The 23,312-nt window shown below is 51.1% G+C and overlaps 1 protein-coding gene across 8 annotated transcripts in view; it reads right to left on the bottom strand.

Annotated features, from left to right (window-relative positions):
- The window catches only part of CSTF2 (cleavage stimulation factor subunit 2), a 321,862-nt gene that overhangs the window by 119,172 nt on the left and 179,378 nt on the right, over positions 1-23,312 (bottom strand). The window lies entirely within an intron of this gene.

The raw sequence follows: 23,312 nt of genomic DNA, 5'->3' as shown, positions 1-23,312 counted from the left end.
GCGCGCATGCTCCTGGGACCTGGACCTGGAGTCCCTCACGAAAAGACCCTTTCATGAGTCCCTAAGCTTGCCGCACACCGCGTATAATCCTCGAAACCATCTCACGCAGGCCGTGGGCCTTCCAGCACTCCATAAGATTCTCGCCTACAGACTGCACCCCCTGCCGCTTAAGGAACTATATCACCCAGGAAAAGCAGGCACGGGAGCTCGGGAATGCAGACTCTGTAACTATAAACGTGAGTCATTGGCCCACTTACTATTCTGCTGCCCCGCCCTACGCGCACCCAGCACCCTCTACCTCAGGCCCATTCTTAGGGAAGCCGGGTCACGCACAGCCAAGGAAGCAATCCATCAACTATACACCTTGAGCATAGTAAAACAGATGGCCTCTTTCGGAAAATTCATACAACAGACTCAGTCCGAGCTGATGGCTGCCAAGGCCACGCAGGAATAGAGACTTTGTCGTGAGGCACCGGGTGGCCCGCCCCGGTCCCGCACCGCATGTGTCCTTCTGAACATTGGTAACTTGCCCGCAGAAACACTTTCAGTTTTAACTTTTGTAATTTTATACTTTTGTTTTAATGTAATGGTTTTAAGTAACCACACAATAAAGTTATTCATTCATTCATTCATACTACATTAGCCGGGCAAAACATAATTCCAAATCATACCATGCCACATAGTTCTACATTGCACCATGCCACATAATTCCACTACACATCACGCAATTTCACGCCACACAATTCACAAATAGTGAATCAACTCCAACCCACCTAATTCAATTACCCACCACATACATGCACTTCATCACACATAGGTAAAAAACATTGCCATTTACAATGCCAAACTCTCTAACGCAAACAAATGCAAGACCTATCGCATTCCAAATACTTTTTTTTACCTAGCCCCAAAATCTACAAGCAACACACTCACAATATGCGGATGGAATGCAATTGTAGGTTAGAAGCAGGGGGATGGTAGAAGCCATTGTCAGAAGTAGCAGGTGAAATTAGTATAGAGAACTGGAGTCTGAAGTTTATGTCAGAGGAAAAGCTGATCCAGAAGGCAGGTAGGAAGGTCATGTGGAGGCTAGACAAATGAGATTTCTACATACATGCCTTTGGAAATCAACAGAAGCTTCCTCAAAGACAGCTGACATTTATTTTTGTATACAGAGCCACAAACAAGCAGGGCTTTTAAAAGGTACTTGCTGAAAAGTGAACCACACATCAAGGGGTTTTAAACAAAGTTTAACTTGGAAGAGGGAACTTTAAATAGCGAATCTCTACTGAATGTTTGCAGTTAAAATCTCTGGGAGGATATTCAAAAGGAGGGTGGCTTGGAGTGTGAATTCAATATATTTTCATAGTTAATCTAAAGTTTAATCTGGTTTATTTTCTGTATATGGAAATAGCTCTTAAGTTAATATTCTAGTGTTCTCTTGTGCATATTTAAATTGGATGTTTTTCTGTACTGTTAAGTAGTGCAATGCTGGATGAAGCTGGCTCTGTATATACTATACCAAAGTAAGGTATAATGTGCACAGAGTCCAGGGGATCCTCTGAGGTTTAAAGAGGCTTAAGTAGATAATACCAAAAAGCTCTATTTGTGGTTTGATGGTGTAGGAAGCGGACTGTATATACTATACCAGTGGAACCCCAAAGGTAGGCAGAGGTAGAGTTAGATAGAACCTTACTCTTTATTTGTGGTAGTGTTGTCGAGAAGTAAGGCAGTATCAGAGGACAGTGTTAAGCATTTGTTGTACCCACTCAATCAGCAAATGATTTTACACACTCACAGACTGAACTTCAGACCAATTGGTTTTGTACAAAAATATTATTTTATTTATTTTATTTTCTAGTACCAAGCAAGCTTGGCACAGGTAAATATACAGTTTGAAATGCAATTGTAACTGTACTTTGAAATGGTTGCAGTTTGAATTACTGGTAATGCAATACTATGAAATGTTGTACATATACTTTGTATCGACTTTGCAATGAAAATTACAGGTAAATTACTTTTGAGAACTTTTTTCTACTCCGTGTGATATGCCTAGATATCACACTGGGACATTTCCTAGAGAAAAGGTAAGTAAAATCAGTTTTACACAATTTTTATTTTTCTGGTTTTCATACAAATCAACTCCACACTTCAGAGAAAAACAGTCAATGGATTCCTATGGAGAGAAATTAAGTTATCGGTTACCAGATAAGTAATCAGTCTTTGGAGTTGAGCTTCTGGGGTTAGAACCAGGGTTCCCTCAGGGTCAAGAATGCATTCTCGTTACACCCTCAGTTGCACTAGGGCGGCCGGGTGCAGAGTGCTGAGGCCTAATGTTATCCAAAAGGGATAGGTGGCCTCCAGTTGGTGGCTGCTGGCAAGCAGGCCACTGGGTTGTGGATGCAAAGCTACTGGACTTTATTTCAGGGCAAATGGGGAAACAAATGAGGTGCACCCTCAGCGGCACTAGGGTGGCCGGTTGCAGGGTGCTGTTTCGACATCGGGCGTCCTGTTGGTTTCAATGGGGACCCTCCAATTTGCAAAGGCACTGCTGTCTCGAGGACGAAGGTCTTCTGGGTGCGACCAACACTTCAAGAGATATGTTGAGAAGTTGGGGGTTGGTTAGGCACCGTTGGTTTGGGCACACAAGGCCGTGGGGCGTTAGGTGAAGTTGTGCCGTTTGGAGTTGGATCTTCTTACCAGCTCCTGGTTGCAGGTAGGGAGGCCTTCTGGATTTAGGCTACAGGCGTCAGCTGGAGGCATGGGCAGGTCAGGGGTCGCCGGATCTCAGGTCAGGATTGCTGGAGTGACCTCCTTGTGGTGTTTGCCCACTTGAGCTCGGACAGTGGACGGCGGGTGCAGAGTGGGGCAGATTAGCAGGGTCCAGCCGGAGCCAGAGGTTACAGGTGAACAAATCTGGTGTTCACTGGACACAAAGTCTTTGTGCTTGAAAGGCAGGCAGGTCCTTCAGGTTTTTCGAGGTTGCTGGCTGCAGGACACACGGGGATTTCGCAGGAGCAGGTTCGAGGTGGAGACAAGCCGGTAGGGCTGGGCCCAAGTCAGTGGGCGTCTTCCTCTTGTTAGCTTCAGCATGGCTGTTCGGTCCTTCTTTTCTTGTTGCAGGTTCTTGTCTGAGGAAGCAAGGTTCAGTGGTGCCCCATACAACTAGATTTAGGGGCATTGCAAGGTACGTAAAAGGCAGGGACCATTCGGTCACTTCCCTGGGGTGGGTTCACCCCCTATTATACCACCCTCTAGTGGGATGGGGGCATGAGCCTGTCCCTGGTTGGCTGAGTTCCCCCATCTTCAAGATGGTATGGACTGAGATTTGTGCTTCACCTCACCTACCCCACCTGAAGGGTGGAGTTGGCAGAGGTGGGCACACCTCTCTTCCTAACTTGTTTTTCCCGCTGGTTCTCCCGCCCAAAGTGGGGGTCAGAACCAGTGGGGACCAGTTGCTGAGAGCAGCAAGTGGCCTGGGGAAGCTCACAAAGGCGGCAGGTGAACCCTGCCCATTGTGGGGGAGGAGGCTTGGCACCTCGTCCCAGGATGTGCACTGTTTTAGGCCCCCACAAGCAGCAGGCTCTCGACCCAGGGGTCCAGAAACAAGTCTGGTGGTGGCAGCTGAAAGCATCCACTCAGCCTGGACACTAGAGTTGGTTCGTTTTCAGGAGGCATATCTAAGATACTCTCTGTGTGCATTTTTCATTAAATCCCAAACTGGCTTCAGTGTGGGTTTAATGTGCTGAGAAGTTTGATACCAAACTTCTCAGTTTTTAGTGTAGCCATTATTGTGCTATGAAGTTCGTAGTGACAAACTCCCAGCACCATAAACTCTTAATGGTAGCACTGCACTTACAATGTTTAAGAATGGACTTAGACAGTGTAGGGGGTACAGGGCTCATGCACATGTACCCTCACCACTGGTATAGTGCACCCAGCTAGAGAGGTGACTGATCTATGCCAGAGCAGAGGTTAGTAGGCATGGCACACAAAAATGTGCCATGTCGACTCTTCACTTTGTTCTGCACCAAAACATGCAGCCTGCAAAGGCAGTGCATGTGTAAGGGTACATGACCTCTCGGGTGGCACAATAAGTGCTGCAACTCTTTGAGGCCTTCTCTGGTCACAGAGCCCTGGGTACCTGTGGTAGCATTAACCAGGGGCTGACCTGTGGCCAGATATGCCAATTGGGTTTTGTCTTCAATGCAGTTTTAGGGAAAGAACATAAGCCCTGGGTATCTGATTAGCAGGAGCCCAGGGCACATTCAGTCAAAGCACATCAGCAAAAGGTGGGGGAAACATGCAGAAAGAGGGCACTTTCTCAGAGACGATCAAGCAGTTAGGGTTATCGGAGGGCTGTGTTAAGCCTTTGTTGTACACACTCAGACAAGAAATGATTACACACACACTCAGACTGAATCCAAGACCAGTTGTTTTGTATAAAAAGTTATTACTTTATTTTATTTTTTTAGAACCAAGAGGAACTCAGTTGCAGGTAAGTAACAGTTTCAAGAATAGCAACAATACTTTTCAAGATGCAATAGAAATTGTTTTGCAAGGCAGTAAAAAAATGGTCAGTAACAGTATAACTTAGCAATTGATGAAGATAGACATTTAAATGCCATAGGCCGAATGGAAGAAAACAATTATATGCATTTACAGGTAAGTACTCAATTTACACATCTAGTCTTCGGGAGTTTGGACCAACACTGGGTAAGGGTCGCACCCAAGGTAAGGAGGCCAGGTGCAGTTTGCAGGTAAGTACCTGCAGTTTCAAGGCACAGGCCCAGAGGGTTGAAGCAAGCACGGGGGCCACAAGGCAGCACCTACCTTACACCATCAGCGACACAAGGGCAGTCCGGTACAGTGTGTAAATCGTCGGGCACTCAATGTATTTCAATAGGGAATCTTGTTCGCACACAGGGACGGCAGGCTCGGACCAGGAGGCTAGACGAAGGTGACCACCAGCAGGGCAGGTAAGTTGAGATGTTGGAAGAGGGCAGGGCACCATCGGCGGGGCTCCCCAAAGTCGGGGGCTAGGGATGCAGGGGGTGTCTTTTGGTGTCAGATTTTCTTTACAGGAGCCGATCGCAGTCAGGGGGGCCCTTGAAGGTGAGGCTGCATGCGCCTTCCAGGAGAGCCAATGCTGAATTAATTGTCAGGATTGCTGGGGAGACTTCACTGGACAGGAGTGCCACTTAGACTCAGGCCGTGGGAGTCGGGTGCAGAGTGGGCAGGGATCGCGGTTCCAGCTGGATCTGGAGTCCTTGCAGTTGGATTCTTTTGGACAGGCCCGCTGTCCTCTGGAGATCTGGTCTTTGATGAACCATAGGCAGTGTTCCTCAGGTTATGGAAGTTGCTGGGCACAGGACAGGCGTCATCTTCATCCTAGGGTCTTGGAGCAGGAAAGAGACCGGTAGGGCTGGGGTCAAATCAGTTGTCGTCTTCAGGCTCGGCTGCACATCCTCTTCTTTGTACTTTTTTTCTTAGGTTGCAGGAATCGGAGGATCAAGGTTCGGGGTTGCCCTTAAATACTAGATTTAGGGGTGTTACAGGTGCTGACAGAGGGTAACCAATATGCTACTTTCCTTTAAAGTGACTACAGCCTTTGTATGTTCCCTACCTTTGGGGAGTGGGCATCCCCTAACCTGACTGAAGAGAATTCTTCCATTCAAGATGGAGAATCTTCTAAGAAAGGGTCACCTCGGTCCAAGTCACCTTATGGGTGGTCCTGGCAGAGGTCGCACGGAGGGGCCACGCCGCCACCGCGGTGAGGCGGCGGCCAAGCAACAGCCTACGGGGGCCAGAGGAGCCAGAGTGTGCGCATATGTTGATGTCGCCTCTGCGTGTGTATGGGTATGCAGTCCCAGCACTGCCGCCACTACTCCTCTGCAGGGGAGAGGTGAGCGCGGCGGGGCATCTGGGGCGAGAATTCCCTGTCATGAGCTTAGTGGTGTGTGAGGTCCAGATTCGTCCCCGGAGGGATCTGCGCTAGTCTCGTCTGCTCGAATTGCTCCATGCACTAAGTCCATCATGTTACCCCATGTCTCTTAGTCCCTGTTCGCATTTTCATCCGTTCAGACCACTCTGAGCCGGCGCTCCTCCGCCACCCCCCATTCCCTTAGGTACTCCCTCCATTTGTCCAGGGGGGTGAGGCACCCCTGACTTCCAATGAACGGCTATGCAGCGTTTCACCAGCACCAGTCCTAACATTGCAAATGTGTGCTGCATGCGCGTTGTGGTCTTGGGATTTGGGAGCACCCCTAGGAGGCATCTTTTTATGGAAGCTTCAATAGTGAGCCTCGTGGCTCTGGGCAGGGTGTCCAACACTACACTCCAGTAGGGGTCAAGTCTGGGGCAATCCCATGTAACATGGATAAAGTGGGCCGGGGAGAAGCCACATCTTGGGTATGCAGATGCCTGCATCGGGTCAAACCTCACAATGCGCGCAGGTGTCAGATATGTGCAGTGCAGATAGGTAAAATGTGTGAGCTTGAACCGGGCATTACTCGAGACAAACTGAACTGCCGCCATGGCACTGCGCCACCCAACCAGCCTTTATCCCTGACTCACGAGAGCACAATGGCTCCAATCACAGGTGGTCAGAAACATTTCTGTGTGTGGCAGGCTGGTACAGACCAGTCAAGTGGACATAAGGGAGTTGGTCGCTTTTCAGGAAGAATCTCCAAGAAGCTTTCTGAGTGCATTTTACAATAAATCCAACACTGGCATCAGTGTGGACTTATTGCGCTGAGAAGTTTCATACCCAACATCTCAGTATTCAGAAAAGCCATCATGGAGCTGTGGAGTTCGTAATGACTAACTCCCAGCCCATGTACTCAATATGGCTTCACTGCACTTACAATGTCTAAGAATCGACTTAGACACTCTAGGGCAGGTGTCTCCAACAAATAGCTCTCCATCTATTTATGAGTAGACCTCCTGTGTGCAAGTCAGCGAACTATTATGGAAGCTTTCGCTCGATTGACTGGTTATATGCATACCAAAATAAAAAAACATGCATTCAAGAATAAAATTTGTGTATTTTCCGCAATCAAACTGATATTTGGACAAAAATAGCTGAAAGTTAAAAATGTGTTTAAAGCTAACATTTGCGTCGTAAAGATGTATTACTCATTTTTAGACATTGGTACCAGGGTGTTTGAGTCTATGGTATGTATGCAGTACCCTTGCAATAGTTCAAATTGTCAATGCCTTTTTAACATTACTGATGGAAAGGCTGCCTAATGCATCAATATGATCACTGCTGACAATCTTGGATGGGGTGTTCAAATTTACATCACTAGTATTGGTAGCTCTGGATGCATTCCCTTGAACAGAAGTAGCTCATGTTACAGAAAAGGATGGAGACACCTGCTCTAGGGACATATTGCTCATGCAGCTATGCCCTCACCTATGATATAGTGCACCCTGCCTTAGGGCTGTGGAGCCTATTAGAGGGGTGACTTACCTATGCCACATGCAGTGTTTGTGGGTATGGCACACAGGGAGGTAATGGGGATGACTTACTGCATCAGATCTAAGGCAACAAAACGTGTGTGTGTTGAGTGGGGGGGGGGGGGGGGGGAGGAGGGGAGTAGCCATGCAAAAAGGGGAGACAGCTTGTTCAGATGTTTTATTGCCGCTTGTGCATGAATGTGTCAAGAGTGAACATGGATCAGGGTGAAAAAAAGTACAGGAACTCTGTTTAGAAGATACCTTATGTGGATGATATTGTATAGAAGCACAAGTTACTACTTGTGTAACGATATATCTGTAAGAGACATTAGTTAGTGATAGATTCCTTACCTTAGAATATCCCCAGGCGTCAGACTGGATCTGGAAACTTTTGCGTAGCAATACCCCTGCGCGCCGGTAGGCGTCGCCTGCGGCTCCGCGTCCGTCGTCGGCGTTGTGAGCGCCGGGATGACGTCGTCGGAGTACTTAGACGGCGCCCATGCGCGCCGACGTCAGTTCTGACACACAGCTTTTCCGCGCCAGATACGCAGAGCCATGATAGAACTAACACTAGTGCCATGAAACTAGGGCCCTGAAAGGGGAAGACCTTAACCCTAGATATCGGTTCGCAGAACGGGGAGGATGGGTGGGTCGGTAAGGAATCTATCACTAACTAATGTCTCTTACAGATATATCGTTACACAAGTAGTAACTTGTGCATCTGAAAGAGACACGTTAGTGATAGATTCCTTACCTTAGAATAGATACCCCAGCAATACCAACCCCGGTGGTGGGTCTGCGAACCAATATCACACCAGAAAGTCCTGGAGGACGGAACGGCCAAAGAAGCCATCCCTCCGGACTTGACTGTCCAGGCAGTAGTGCCTTGCGAACGTGTGCAGCGAGGCCCACGTAGCTGCCTGGCAAATGTCCTGCAGGGGGACACCGCGGCCCAGGGCAGTTGTCGTCGCCGTGGCCCGAGTGGAGTGAGCCCGCAATCCAGCCGGGGGCTCCTTCCTCGCCATGGAGTAATATGCTTGGATACACAAGATGATCCAGCTAGAGATGGTCCTCTTGTGCACAGCCATACCCTTCTTCGCGCCCACGTAACCAACAAAGAGTTGGTCATCCACCCGGAATTGGCGTGTGCGATCTAGGTAGTAGGAGAGCGCACGTTTTGGATCCAGACGGTGGAGCCTCTCTTCCTCTTTCGAGGGATGCGGAGGCGGAAAGAAAGTGGGCAAGGTAATGGACTGCCCGATGTGGAAGGCCGTGACAACCTTGGGCAGAAAGGAAGGTCGTGTACGTAACACCACCTTGTCAGGATGAACAGACAGGAAAGGTGGAGAAGAAGAAAGAGCCTGGAGCTCACTCACCCTCCTGGCAGAGGTGATGGCAACCAGGAATGCAGTCTTCAGAGTAAGGAGACGAAGAGGACAGTTATGAAGTGGCTCAAAGGGAGCACACATCAGATAAGTGAGAACAAGATTCAAGTCCCACTGGGGCATCACGAAGGGAACAGGAGGGAACATGTGTGTGATGCCCTTCAGGAATCTACTTACAATAGGGGACTTGAATAAAGAAGGCTGATCTGGTAGCCTCAAGAAGGCTGAAAGAGCAGAGAGGTACCCTTTAAGAGTGCCCAGAGCAGAGCCCTGCTGGGCAAGGGAAAGAAGAAAGAGCAGCACTTCCGAAAGGGGGGCAGAGAGAGGATCCACAGCCTTTGCTGTGCACCATGCCACAAATCTGTTCCACCGGCAGGCGTATACCGACTTTGTGGAGGGACGCCTGGCTGCCAGAATGATATCACAGACTTCAGGAGGCAAGTCAAATGGCCTCAACTGTCGCCGCTCAATCTCCAAGCTTGTAGGTGGAGACTGGACAGGTTCGGGTGCAGGACCGTCCCCTGCTGCTGCGACAGAAGGTCCTCCCGAAGAGGCAGACGAATCGGGGGAATCGACTGACATGCTGAGTAGCTCGGGATACCAGTATCTTCGTGCCCAGTCCGGAGCCACAAGGATAACCTGGGCCCGGTCGCGCCTGATCTTCTTCAGCACTCTGGGCAGAAGTGGTATAGGCGGAAAGGCGTACAACAGACCGCAGCTCCACTCGCGACGAAAAGCGTCTCCGAGCGAGTGCCGCCTTGGAAATTCCAACGCGCAGAACAGATGACATTGCGCGTTCTCTTCTGTGGCGAATAGATCTAACCAAGGCTCTCCCCACTGCTGAAAGAGACCTTGCGCCACGTCCGAGTTCAGACGCCATTCGTGATCCATCATGCACCGACGGCTGAGTTCGTCCGCCCTGGCATTCAGAGAGCCTGCCAGGTGTTGAACCACCAGGGTCACGTCCTGATGTTCCAGCCATTGCCATAGGCGCAGAGCCTCCTGGCAAAGGGTCCACGACCCCACCCCGCCCTGTTTGTTGCAGTACCACATGGCGGTGGTGTTGTCGGTGAACACTTGCACTACCCGTCCCCGGACAGAGGGGAGGAACGCTTTCAGTGCTAGACGAATCGCCCGAAGCTCCAGCAAGTTGATATGGAGCCGGGACTCCGCCGGAGACCAGAGGCCTCTGATCTCTGCCTCTCCCATGTGGCCCCCCCAGCCCTGGAGGGACGCGTCCGTCACAACTACGTGCTCCGGGTGGGGTAGGGAGAGGGACCTGCCACTGACCCATTCGCGGTCCGTGAGCCACCACTGCAGTTGTCTCGCAGTGCCCTCCGAGATCAGGACATCATCGGACAGGTTGCCCTGATGCTGGGCCCACTGAAACTTCAGGTCCCACTGCAGAGCCCGCACCCGCCACCTGGCGTGACGCACCAGAAGGATGCAGGAGGCCATCAGTCCCAGAAGCCGCAGCGTCAACCTGACTGAGACTCGGGATAACGGCTGGAAGATTGGAACTAGAGCCTGAATATCCCGAACCCGCTGCTCGGGTGGAAAAACCCGAAACTGCGCCGAGTCGAGAACCGCTCCGATGAAGAGGAGCTTTTGAGAGGGACACAGGTGTGACTTCGGCACATTGATGGAGAACCCCAGCAGGTGCAGGAGGTCGGCCGTAGTCTGGAGGTGGCTGACGACTGTCTGGGGCGAGCCCGCCTTCAACAACCAGTCGTCGAGGTAGGGGAAGACTGATACACCCTGCCTGCGCAGATGAGCTGCGACCACCACCATCACCTTCGTGAACACCCGTGGGGCGCTGGTAAGGCCGAAGGGAAGCACGGTGAACTGAAAGTGCTCTTGGCCTACCGTGTACCGCAGGTAACGCCGGTGGGCCGGCAGGACGGGGATGTGGAAATAAGCGTCCTGCAAGTCCAACGCTACCATCCAGTCTCCTGGGTCCAGGGCAGTTAAGACCTGAGCCAAAGTGAGCATCTTGAACTTCTCCGTACGGAGGAAGCCGTTGACGTTCCGTAAGTCCAAGATAGGGCGTAGGCCCCCTTTGCCCTTCTTGGGCACCAGAAAGTAGTGGGAGTAACAACCACACCCTACTTCTGGCCCAGGAACGCGCTCGATGGCCCTCTTGGCCAAGAGGGCCGAGACCTCCTCTTGCAGAAGTTGCAAGTGATCCCCCGACACACGGTGGTATTGTGGTGGCATGGATGGAGGGGATGCCTCGAAGGGGAGGGAGTAGCCCCTTCGGACAATCTGCAGCACCCACCTGTCCGAAGTGACTGTATGCCAGTGGGAGAGGTGATGGCGAACCCTGCCCCCCACAGGCGTCACATGGGCCTGAAAACTCGGACTAGGAAGGTTTAGAGGCCGGTGCTGCTGAGGGAGGTGTGGACTGGCCTCGCCGTGGTCCCCGACCACCGCCTCGGCGGTTCCCACGTCCGCCACCGCGCTGCTGGACATTTTGCGGCGTGTGGCTGGCGGTACGTGGTGGGGCGCCCCTTCCGTGGCCACGAAAGGAGCGAAAGGCACCAGATTGCTGGCGTGGGGCCGTAAGACCCAAGGACCTGGCCGTAGCCCTGGAGTCCTTGAAACGTTCCAGCGCATGGTCTGCCTTGTCGCCGAAGAGGCGACGGCCATCAAACGGCATGTCCAGGAGAGTGGCCTGGACATCGGCCGAGAAGTTGGCGGACCTCAACCAGGCGTGGCGTCGAACCGCCACCGTCGTTGCCATCGCCCTGCCCAGTGAGTCTGTTGTATCCAGCCCACACCGAATAGAAAAGTGTGCTGCATATCGGCCGTCCGCAAGGGCTTGGCTGAGTTTAGCCTGGACCTCCTCCGGGCATCTAGGCAGCACCTCCGCAACCGTGTCCCACAGGGTGTGGGTGTAGCGGCCCAAGAGACAGGCGGTGTTCACAGACCGCAGCCCTAGGCTTACCGACGAGAAAACCTTCTTCCCGAACTGTTCATATCTCTTGGATTCCCTGTCGGGCGGGGCCGACGGGAATGCGGTTTGGGAGTTTGAGGCCTGGATGACCAGACTCTCGGGGGTGGGATGGGTGGACAAAAAGCATGGGTCGCCCGGTGCCGGGCGGTAGCGTCTGGCCACGTTCCTGTCCACAGGCGGGCCTGTGGCGGGCTTGGACCAAGTGCCCAGAAGAACGTCACACAAGGCCTCATTGAACGGCAGGAGGGGCTCCGCGGAGCCTGACTGCGGTTAGAGGACCTCAGTGAGGAGATTAGTCCTCACGGCCGCGACGGGGAGCTGAAGGTTTAAGGCCTTAGCTGCCTTCGTCAACACTACGCTGTAAGCAGAACCCGCCTCCGAAGCCACAGTCGGGGGCGATGTAAATCCAGTGTCTGGCGAGGTGTCAATACCACTGGCCTCCCCAAGTTCATATGTCCAGTCCTGCTGTGACTGGCAATCATGTGCCAGAGGGTCCTCGGACCCCTCCCAATGCTCCTCGTCACCTGTGTCCTGGAGACCAGGATTAACAGCCAGGGCCTCCTCGTGGAGATAAAATTCTCCAAAGGCCGACGGAATCGGCGCCCAGCGGCGCCCTCCCAACGCCTGAGCAGAACCGCAGGAGGCATTGGGGGCGGCAACCACATCGGCTACCGGGGACGACACCTGAAGGGACGGCGCCGGTGAGGTCGTAGGGTCGACCGGCGAAGTCCCGGATCCGGATCCAGCGAGGTCTTGCGGCGCCGAGACCGAAGTCACCAGCGGCGCCGGGACCGAAGCACCCGACGTCGTCGGGGCCGAAGCGCCCGACCCGGAAGGACCTCCAGACGGAACCGATCGGCCCGAAGGCGCCACGGGAACCGACTGAGGAGGGAGGGCCCTCATGGCCATGAGGTACCTCTCGACCTCCTCCGGCGTCGCGCTGTGCCCAGGGACCCGAAGGTGTGGGGCAGGCGGCGATGCTTGCGACTCCCGCGGAGCCGCGTGGGCGGTGTCGCCCGAGTCCCCGGCCGCATCGTGCGAGCGTCGGGGCGGGTCGGAGGATCGATGACGTCGCTCCGACCTCTCATGCCTCTTACCTGAGGACTTGGAACCAGACGATCGGTGTCCACTTCCGGAGCGTCGATGACTCCGATCTCGCGACCTGTCCCTCGACCTCCCGTGGGACCGGGACCGGGACCTGGAGCGGCGCGGGGCCGACTGCCTCAGCTCGAGACGCTTGCGGGACCGCTCCCGCCTAGCCTTCGACGTCAGGGCCCGGCAGTCGGAGCAGGATCGATCGTCGTGGTCGAGGCCTAAGCACTTCAGGCACCAACGATGGGGGTCCGTGACCGCACTTCGAACAAGGCTTGAACCCGGGCATCCCTGGCACCGATAGTCGAGAAATCGACAAGGAAAGAGAGATCAAAAGGATCAAAAATTTCAGTCAAAAATTGACTGGGGGTAGAGCTTCTTCCGGATCTGAGCTAGCTGGCGCGGAAAAAAGAAGAACTGACGTCAGCGCGCATGGGCGCCGTCTAAGTACTCCGACGACGTCATCCCGGCGCTCACGACGCCGACGACGGACGCGGAGCCGCAGACGACGCCTACCGGCGCGCAGGGGTATTGCTACGCAAAAGTTTCCGGATCCAGTCTGACGCCTGGGGATATTCTAAGGTAAGGAATCTATCACTAACGTGTCTCTTTCAGATTGTTGTTTTAGCGGATGTATTGCTCGAGGATAGCTTTGATGACGGTGGATCCCGGCAGATCTTCATCAAAGACCAGAACATGCTACGCACTGGTAATACTGAATCTCAAGCTTTTCCATAAATACTTTGTATTTTCCTGCTCTTTAGTGACCGGGTGTGAGAAAGTACCTCGTTTGACATGGTTAGCTCCCACTTGTTGCCTGGAAATCAATAGGATTTCAGTGCACAGGGTCCCTCCCAACCGGGTCCCCTATGCCAGTGATCCTTCCCTAACACACTCATTTTTGTATAGTATATACACAGAGCCAGCTTCCTACAGGCAACTCTTGGGTTCATCAAAAGTCCACTTAGCACTCGACCTCTGATCGCCAGACACTAATTAGTTAGCAGTTCCCTTCTTTTGGCAAAAACTTTCCTTCTGGGTGACCACACTGGCACTCTGGCGAGTTTCCCGGATTCAGCAGACTCGTGCAATTTTTGGATGGCTCTTCCTGGTCTCCCAGGCTGTGATGCGACAAGGAGCAATGAGTGGGTGCTCTGGGCTACCAGCTCGCCCAGGCTGGCTTTCTCAGCTATTGTGGCTCTATTTTGTGAACAAGAAGTCAGACATCTGACTCTTGGAGTCTCTGCTTCTGGATAGACTCAGAGACAACTTTTCCATGAGGACACAGTAGGAACAGTCCTATCTTTCCTTACTCAAAGAGCAGCAGGTGCAGTTTAACTGCGCTGCAGCCTTTTCTTTGTCAGGCCCTAAGCCAGCAGGGCAGATTTTTTATGGTACTTTTCTTCGGTCCAAGCAAGATAGTTCTGGGGTCCAAGGGTGCCCTTTTTATGTCCAGAAAGTGGCCCTTATGGAAGGTTGCAGTTACTAGCCAATGGGCTCCCTGGTTACCTCCCTGCTCTATTCTGCCCACTGCCAAGAAGGCCGAACCATTCTCTTGGTGTTTGGGGCTCGGTAGCCCGCCCTAGAGGTGTGACTACCTGGGGATACATGCCCATGGAAAAGACGGTTTAGCTAAGGTCTACCCCTCCGTGTCCTCAAAGCCAACCTGCCTGCCGAGACAAAAAAGCAACCCGCTCGTTGATATTAACCATTTGTCCTTCAAAGGTAGCTTTGCCTTTGAAACTCACCTTTTGGGCTAACATCTAGAGAGGCTTCCTGCTAGGAGATGGTAACAGCTCCTTCAGCGGCAGACCTCTATTATTACCCGTTTACACATTCCTCCAGTGTAGGAAGCTGGGTCTGTACATGGTATGCCACTAGGTGGTTATACCATGCACAGAGTCCAGGGGGTTCCTAAAAGTGTACAGGGCTCAATGTAAAACCCAAAGTGTTCTATTTGTGGTAGTGTGGGTGAGCAGTCTAAGGCCTAACACAGAGAAATGTAAGACATTCATAGCACAACCGTGGTCAATAATGGGCACAAGATTCAACAAGCATTTACAATGCAATGGTCTCGGCATTATTAAAGGTAGAGCTATTGGCATTGCTCATGATTTTTTTTTTTTTTAATCATAAATAAATGGCATTGTCATTTACAATGCCAATAGCTTAATCGCTCGCAAATGCATGACCTATTGCATTTACACCCACACAGAGCCACACGCACAAAGCCACCCACACACACATAAAGAGCCACCCACACCGAGTCATTCACATAGAGCCACCTACACAGCCACCCTCACACAGACAGAGCCACCCACACAGAGCCACCTACAAAAAAGCTATCCACACAGAGCCACACACACACACACACAGAGCCACACACAGACAGAGCCACACACAGACAGAGCCACACACAGACAGAGCCATTTATGATCCAAGCTTCTGCTAACTAAAGGCATAATGCCATCACTGATAGATATATGTAATGACCATATGGCTAGGCCCTCCTCATTAAGCCTCGAGGTGGGGGCGGGGGGGCGAGAGCAGGAGGAAGGAGAGCTGCGGGCAGAAGGGGGGGCAAGAGATCTGGATGCACAAACAGGGTGGCAGAGTCAAGAAAAACAGCACAGACGCAGAGACTCTGGAGCGGCAGCAGGATCCACGATGCCGAAAGGCATGAATAGAATAGGAAACTGCCGTGATCAATTTAAAACAAGTTTTAAGCTGAATGGGAAGAAATGTGTGCATGTGTTAGCATTTGCAACTTTATGCACATTTTAGCACAATCCTGAGAAATAGAGGAAGAATAAGGCAGCAGGAAAGTGTACAAAAAGATAGAGGCATAACTGGAAAAGAATTAACAAAAGCTTTACTTTAAGATAACTTTATTTCGGTCATAGACCATAAAAGTGCAGATAAAATATGTACATAAATAGCAATAAAATGCATAAATAATTGAGAACAAAAGCAAAAGTGAAGCCTAGTGGAGGAAAATACTTCAATACTACTGAAAGATGGGACAGTACTTTTGGTAGCCACACACTGCCAAAGGAAGACAGCTGATACTACAGGCATCGCTGTCGACCTGTTTCTAGGTTTAAAGCCAGCCAACCAATATGGTTTTATAAAAACGTATATATTCAATATACTTAAAGGTGTTTTCAAACACCCATCTTCACCCATTGGTATACTGCAGTGTCATTCACGTTTTGCTTCCACCCACCTTAGCAATGCATGGCTGCAGGAGGAGTCCAGGGCACACATTGCATGGGACACCTGCTCCTATACCGCATCGCTGGACAGCGCGCCTCCGGCGTACCTCTAGTGGGGCACAGCGCCTGACAGATGAGTTGACTGCGGGTTCCCTGACCTGCTGAAAGTCTTCTGGCTTGGACCCAAACCTAGCCTCTCCGTGAAGAAGTGGACCAAAAGCGGTCCGATGTGATCTTTAGCACGACGGAGGAGAGCTGCAGCAGAGGGAGCGGGAGGGGGAAGCGAGAGCGCGACGGAGGAGGGCAGAGGGAAGGGAGGAGGCGAGCGGAGCCGAGCAGCTCCTAGGGAGGAGTGAAGAAGTGGACCAAATGCGGTCCGATGTGATCTTTAGCACGACGGAGGAGAGCTGCAGCAGAGGGAGGGGGAGGGGGAAGCGAGAGCGCGACGGAGGAGGGCAGAGGGAAGGGAGGAGGCGAGCGGAGCCGAGCAGCTCCTAGGGAGGAGTGAAGAAGTGGACCAAATGCGGTCCGATGTGATTTTTAGCACGACGGAGGAGAGCTGCATGGGGGGGGGGGGGGGGGGGGGGGGGGAGGCGAGAGCGCGACGAGGAGGGCAGAGGGAAGGGAGGAGAGGAGCGAAGCCGAGCACCTCCTAGGGAGGCGAGCAGCTCCGAAAACACCACCACGTTTCTCCGAGGCAAGGAGAAAATGCCTTGGAGAAACGCACGGCCATTTTCGGATTTGGGGGCGTGTTTTGCTGTCCTGAGTGACGGACAACGTCACGAGCTAAAGAACAGCAAAAATGACGCCCCCAAATCCGAAAAAGACGGGGCTTGTTTGGAATGACTCACTTCTCTTCCAATGGCTGGCCTCTGTTTAGGAAGCCAGCCAATGGAAGCGAACGGAGCTGAGAGGCGGGTCTAAACTGCCCTACTAACTGACATTAATTCTCCTGACCGGAAGCTGCTTCGCAGCTTCGCCCCGAGACCTAAAAAAAAACAACACAAAAGAGGGTCAGACTGCCCTCAATGATTAAAGAGAGCAGGAATGTCAAATATGCCAAACCCAGAACAGACTGTAGAAAAAACCAGAATACGTTTAATATACAAGCAGATCTGATCTGAAAGTGTATTCACACAAACAAATATTTATTTAAGAGGAGAACAGTGCTCTCTCGTTTTCACAAGAATTGGACCAGTGGCATAACACAAAACCATGTGTCCCCGCAGCATAATATACGAGGAGGGGCCCCCAGCATCCCATATCTGAAAGATAGTCATAGGCTTTCAGGGGAATGGGGAATCCCTGAAGGATGGGGGCCTCCAGCCCCCCGCCCCTGAATGGAATATACGGATTCCATTTATAAGCTTTCCCGGGACACCTCTGCCTTTCCGAACTGTTAACAATGCGCAGCATGTTTCAACCACGTGTTGTGTCTCCTTGAACCATAAGAACCTCTTAAAGCGTGTTTACAGAACGGGTTTTTAAATCATGTGTAGATATAACACGCGTAGCTGTAACTTGCTGTCCTGAAAATGATGGCGCTGCAAGGGATTTAACACAGAACAGATGGGTGATGCAGAAACTATTGTGCAAGCACATTCCTGTCGGTGTTCACTGCTGCACGCTTGAGTTAATATGGCCACGAGTCCTGCAGGGTGGCAGGCTGATGCAACTCGCCGGACTGAGTGGCTTGAACAATAACGTATAAAGACTACTATGTGCCATGTAGTAGTCAGGCTTTAAGTGGTGCACAACCCCCCTACCCCACTGCAAACACAGTGCAAGTTGTTGGACACTAGCCTTTAGATGACGGCTTTCAGTAACAGAAGACGGTTACCACAGAAGCATCTCTTGCCATGACGCTGCTTCCGCCTCCCACTGCTGCCGGTGTGTGAGAGTATTATAAACGTGATATTGCATTCAGTGGCAGAGCAGGGGTGCACTAATCTTCAGGCAAGCAATGTGAATGAGTTCATTGGCCAAACAGAAGGGTGACAAAAAAGAAAACAGCTACAATGGCGGTCAGGGGAAACCTTACACAAATAAGACCTGGTGCAAATGCACCTCCTCAACCAAAGAGAGCTACATCCGATTACAACAAAAAGAACAATATCTGCCCAGAAATGATGCAAGAATAGTATACTCGCTCGGCAATAGGTGCTTCTACTTTTCAAAAGAAAAACATATGTTGTAGTAGAAACACCTTAAACATGTATAATGTAAAAATGTCCCTATTGAAAATATGTTGTCCATACATAAATACTATTTTATAGGATATGCCACTGAGCAATTAATGCTCAAGTATATGCTCGGTCTGTATGGCACAGAAAATGCACCAGATATAAAAGGGCCTTCTAGGGTAGAGAAAATAAAAAACACACAGCGCGCTTTCCCCAGTCCCCAATCTCTAACAACCACCAACAGACATTGTAGAATTGTTTCGTGATTTCTGTTGCGATTTTGTAATGTTCGGTTAAATATTTCACTGGGTGGACCCCTGTGAGTAGGTCACTAAACATAAAACAAGTGCTCCTTTAAATGTACTGAATTTTATAAGTGTGGATATAGTGGATACAGCTGGAGTACACTGCCCCGTGACAGTATGCAACAGTTTACCATATGCAGAACATCACTGACATTTAACCATTTTTAATGGCTATAAGTAGGAAATTAGGATGGCTTCTGAAGTTCCAAGTCTGGTGTGCAGAGATTAACGCTTCCTATTTTGAAGAGATACCACCACCACGGACCACTGATGGTATTCAGGTAGCTGACTGATGGAGTGTACAATTCAACTTTAAGATTTTTAGCACGACGGAGGAGAGCTGCAGGGGGGGGGGGGGGGGTGGGAGGGAGGTGAGAGCGCGACGAGGAGGGCAGAGGGAAGGGAGGAGGCGAGCGGAGCCGAGCAGCTCCTAGGGAGGAGTGAAGAAGTGGACCAAATGCGGTCCGATGTGATTTTTAGCACGACGGAGGAGAGCTGCAGGGGGGGAGGGGGGGTGGGAGGGAGGCGAGAGCGCGACGAGGAGGGCAGAGGGAAGGGAGGAGGCGAGCGGAGCCGAGCAGCTCCTAGGGAGGAGTGAAGAAGTGGACCAAATGCGGTCCGATGTGATTTTTAGCACGACGGAGGAGAGCTGCAGGGGGGGAGGGGGGGTGGGAGGGAGGCGAGAGCGCGACGAGGAGGGCAGAGGGAAGGGAGGAGGCGAGCGGAGCCGAGCAGCTCCTAGGGAGAAGTGAAGAAGTGGACCAAATGCGGTCCGATGTGATCTTTAGCACGACAGAGGAGAGCTGCAGGGGGGGACGGGGGGGGGGGAAGGAGAGCGCGACGAGGAGGGCAGAGGGAAGGGAGGAGGCGAGCAGAGCCGAGCAGCTCCTAGGGAGGAGTGAAGAAGTGGACCAAATGCGGTCCGATGTGATTTTTAGCACGACGGAGGAGAGCTGCAGGGGGGGAGGGGGAGTGGGAGGGAGGCGAGAGCGCGACGAGGAGGGCAGAGGGAAGGGAGGAGAGGAGCGAAGCCGAGCAGCTCCTAGGGAGGCGAGCAGCTCCGAAAACACCACCACGTTTCTCCGAGGCAAGGAGAAAATGCCCTGGAGAAACGCACGGCCATTTTCGGATTTGGGGGCGTGATTTGGGGGCGTGTTTTGCTGTGCTGAGTGACGGATGACGTCACTGTCTAAAGAACAGCAAAAATGACGCCCCCAAATCCGAAAAGGACGGGGCTACATCGGAGTGATGGATCTCTCCTCCAATGGCTGGCCTCCGTTTAGGAAGCCAGCCAATTGAGGAGAGGTCGAGTACAGAGGCGGGTTCAAGCTCCGTACTCAAAATCATTAATTCTCTGACCGGAAGCTGGCAAGCCAGCATTTCCGGTCCGAGACCTAAAAAGGAGATTCACACCATTTTTAGAAAAATAAGCAGTGTTAATATTTAAGACTAAGATCTTAGAAAAATAAGCAGTGTTAATATTTTAAGACTAAGATCTTCGCAATAAGGTAAGTACCTTTCAGATTAAAAAAAAAATCCCTTTCAAAAGTCGACAGTTCAATGTTATCCTGTGGAGGTAAACACTAATGCGGTTACACAAGTAAGTATGCAACTTACAATTCCAGTCTTAGGGCCCTAAAGGTCAGCAAGGAGCCAGAGTCCGGTAAGTACCAACACTGCACCACCAGCGGCACAGGGGCGGCAGGTTGCAGAGGTCCAAATCGGAGTTCGGCCAAATGCATTTTAATGGAGACTGGGGGTGCTCAAAGCCACTCTGCTTGCAGTTAAGCAGATCGGTTTCAGGGGCAAAGCTTTGGGGGTAGGGCAAGCAGGAAGGGCACATAAAGCAGCACCAAACATACACCTCTAGCAGGGCTGCCGGGTGTAATTTCAGAGTTGGGCGCCCAATGTGTTTCAATGTAGAATTTGCTTTTAACAAACAGGCTGCAGGAGTTGCACTTAGGTTACAGGAGGGAGACCAATGACAGTAGAAGTAAGTACAGATGTAGAGGTCATAAGAGCACTATCAGTTCCACTCACCGAGGCCCAGGGGCTTCGAGTGCAGGTCAATGTCAGAGTATTCATACCGGAGCGGGTCTCGGTCAGGGGGAGCCTCTGGATTCAGGCTGCAGGTATCGCCGTGGAGTCCATGAGGGGTCAGCCAACCCTGGCATTGAGGTCAGTATCTCTGGGGAACATGTTTTGGGTTAGTGGTCCACACGGACCGGAGGCGTTGGTGCAGAGTGGGCAGGGCATCCGAGGGGCACTGTAGGCCTTTGTGTTGGATTCCTGGAGACAGAACCACTGTCCTCTAGAGTTCTGGTCTTTATCAAAGTTCCAGTAGTCTTCATCTGGGTTCTGGAAGTCGCTGGCTGAAAGACCGGCGTCATCTTCTCGCATGGTCTTGGGAGATGGAGACAGGCCGGTAGGGCTGGGGCCAAGTCAGTAATCTTCTTAAGGCTGCGCTGCACGGCCTCTCTTTCCTTCTTATGTTGCAGGTAACTAGTTTCTAGGTCTGAGGGAGCTAACTAAATACTACATTTATTGGGTATTTTAGGGGAGCAGCAGGTAGGACCAATGGACTCCCTACCTGGGGCGACTACACCCGCATAGACATAGTCCTGATTGGAGGAGTCCTCTCATCTTCAACATAGAAGGGGCTGAAAAGTGTGCTTATCGTTGCCTCTTTCACCTGTGGTGCTGGAGTTGGCAAAGGTGGGCACACCTCCTAGCCTTTCTAAGTTTTCCCATCGATTTTGCCACCCAAAATTGGGGTGTAAAACGGGAGCTGCCTTCTGCGACTAACTGCAGAGGCTGGGCGTCAAATTAAAAAGGCAGCAGGCCTTTGTTTCGAGCACCGGGCCCATCCTGGGGGAGGAGGTGTGACAAATCTACCCACGATGTGCATTGTTGCTGGTCCCAGAGAGCAGACGCTCTCCACCCAGGGGTCCGGAAACATGTCTATGTGTGACAGGCAGCCTAAAGTCAGTCAGTGAGAACACCAGAGTCGGTAGGTTTCCAGGGGCACCTCTGAGGTGTCCCCTGAGTACATGGTTTAATAAATTAGACACTGGCATAAATGTGGATTTATTACAAGGAGTTGTTCGGTACCAAAGAGTTTAAAACCCAAGTTATCCTTATGACTTCCCTGGCACCTACAATATTTAAGAATTGGATTAAGTATTGTAGGGGCATATCTATTCAAGCAGATATGCCCTCACCTGTGGTATAGTGCACCCTGCCTTAGGGCTGATTTAACTATACCTTCAGGCAGTGCTGGCTGGCATCGGAGCCATATCGACTTTGGTGTTTTTCACCTCAAAGGGGCATGTTAGTTGAATTGGCAGTGACATTGTCCTAGTGACAGGGGCCCCTCTTCAGCTCCAAGGATGCAGGTACCCAGGGTCCCACTTACTAGGGACTTACAGGAGGCAGAAGTATAAATTGTGGATATGATTTTAGAGAAGAAGCACTGGCACAGGGGACCTGTTTGGCAGGGACCATGTGCACTACATTTGAAACCACATCAATGTCCAGGCAAAAAGTGGGGGCTAACCATGTCAAAAGAGGAACTTTCTCACACCGAGGCGTGCAGAAGGTTGTCTTGTGGCCTACATCTGCAAAGGCCACTGAAAGACTTGGGCAACAGAGTGGTAACTTTCTAAAGGTTGCATGTAGCAACAAATTACATTAATTTTGACTTTGGTATTAAATTGGGCTTAATTGAACGAGTGGTTTGATATCTTGGAGTACCAACTTAAGTGGGGCTACTAGCCTTTCTCACAGTAAAAACAACAATTGCAAGTTTAAACTGTCAAAACATGGAAAACACGTTTGTTGCTCAATGTGCTGCACCCTTCCTTAGGACTAGATAGGCCTGTTGTAGGGGTGACTTCTATACTTTAAAAAAGTAGGTTTAGACTTTGTCATTGTTTGAAAAGGCAAAGTCGAGTTAGCGGTTTTAAACAGCTCTACCAGTCTGCGATGGCAGGCTGGGAAACACAACTTGCCAAATGCCCCTCAGCGAGGCACAACAAGTGCTGCAGTCCCTGGGGGGGACACTAACTTACATGCCCTGGAAACCACTGGTACCATGTATTAGGGACTTATAAGTGAGTTAGCTTATGCCAACTGGGAATAGGGCAATCAAACATACATGTTTATGGGTCAGAGCACTGGCACTGAGGTTTGGTTCGAAGGTCTCTGTGAAGGCTCAGTCGAAAAACCATCACCATCCGCCCAAAACTTCGGCAGTGACCTTGACAAAAAGAGGCATATCTTTACACCAGCTACTAGGTGTGCCATGGGAAAGACGAATGTGTTGGGATCTATATACATACGAAGCATGTTCAGGTGGATGCAAAGATGCAAAAATACATAAGCGCACTTTGTGTTTCAACCGACTTGTGTAGGGCATTCAAATTCTGAATCTGTGAGGGATGATACTATTCAATAATATATATATATACATTCAATACATTTTCATTTCTCTCTATCATCAGACTCCTAGGTAAACCTCCTGGAAGGTTTAACGTTGACTCCAGGAGCTGCTTTTCTGTTGCTTCTTTCAAGTCATGTACAGACCCATTATAATAGTCCTTTGAGTTTTTTGCAGTCACTCCATTGGGCTACTTCTCTTTCTAGGTCCTAGGTAAACTCTGTATAATGCTTCTTGGAGGTTTAACAGTGCCTCCAAATGGGTGAGCATCATATAC

The sequence above is a fragment of the Lissotriton vulgaris genome, chromosome 4_1 (genome assembly GCF_964263255.1).
Source record: "Lissotriton vulgaris chromosome 4_1, aLisVul1.2, whole genome shotgun sequence".
Classification (NCBI taxonomy): Eukaryota; Metazoa; Chordata; class Amphibia; order Caudata; family Salamandridae; genus Lissotriton; species Lissotriton vulgaris.
Note: the sequence above shows the minus strand (reverse complement) of the source record. Positions and strands in the feature narration are given on the sequence as shown.